Source organism: Gavialis gangeticus, unplaced genomic scaffold (genome assembly GCF_001723915.1).
Source record: "Gavialis gangeticus isolate Ggan-Ray unplaced genomic scaffold, GavGan_comp1, whole genome shotgun sequence".
NCBI classification, from domain to species: Eukaryota; Metazoa; Chordata; order Crocodylia; family Gavialidae; genus Gavialis; species Gavialis gangeticus.
Window position 1 is genome coordinate 19,068,914 of NW_017729008.1, and position 1,002 is coordinate 19,069,915.

General features: G+C 41.7%; 1 protein-coding gene across 1 annotated transcript in view; it reads left to right on the forward strand.

The window, feature by feature from the left end:
- The window catches only part of RSBN1L (round spermatid basic protein 1 like), a 53,068-nt gene that overhangs the window by 36,833 nt on the left and 15,233 nt on the right, over positions 1-1,002 (forward strand). The gene's annotated exons all lie outside the window — the stretch shown is intronic.

The window sequence follows — 1,002 nt, forward strand, 5'->3', positions numbered from 1 at the left end:
ACCTGGCTATGTCTACACAGCAAGCTTACCATGCTTCAGGGTGGCACTATCCAGACATCAGTGCAGCCATATGCATGTTTAAATTTAGGCAGGTGAATTAGCATAAGTGGCCTGCCAATTAGTTTACCCCTGTGCTAATTAATTTACCAAGAGGGCCAGAGTGACACAGCTGTGCTTATCCTACTTTAGGTAGCAGCTAGGCCAGAGCTGTGGCATGCTGGAGGATACTGCTCTGAGCATACTAAGTATCAATCACATCATTCTTACACTACCAAAGTATGGTATATGCACACCTGCCCTGATTTGGAGGAGCACTGCTGTGTACACAAAGCACTCTCTGGGTTTGACAAAACTAGGTCATTAAATCAGTCTTGGTGGTCCTTCTTGACAGTGTTACCACTGGAACTTTTTCTCAAACCTACAGTTGGACACTTGCTGGTCAGAGGGTGCTTTTGACATAAAACTATTAAAGGCACCTGGCAAATTAATGATTAGGGGTGGGATGCTACTGTACAAGATGGCCTCATTGTCAAGGGATATTAAAAATGCTTATATTCATATAATTAAACATGCTAATTAATGGTTGGGCCCCAGCTCAGGATTTGTCTAAGCAAAGTACGTGCATGTAACCTGAAGGGCTAAATGAGGCATTATCCACCTGCTGTACAGTGGAAAGAACTGGAGTTACCTGGTACACACACTGCCATCTGAAGTGTTCGTAAGGAATGGTAGCAAAATAGCAAATTAAGGGACTTTTTAATGATACCCCTTTAAAGACAGCTAATTTAGCAATTAAGGAGAAATGTAACAGAATAGCAAATCTCCAGATTTTAGTGGCAAGTCCAGTCAAACAATGTTAAAAAATTGTACAGAATTATATCCACTACCATCAAGTCTTAGAGTGTGTTAATGGCATGATATTATACAGGGTGCAACATTTGGTGCTTTAAAAATCATGACCACGCGAGGTCATGGTTGGCAGGGCTAACCGGACCTTATCAT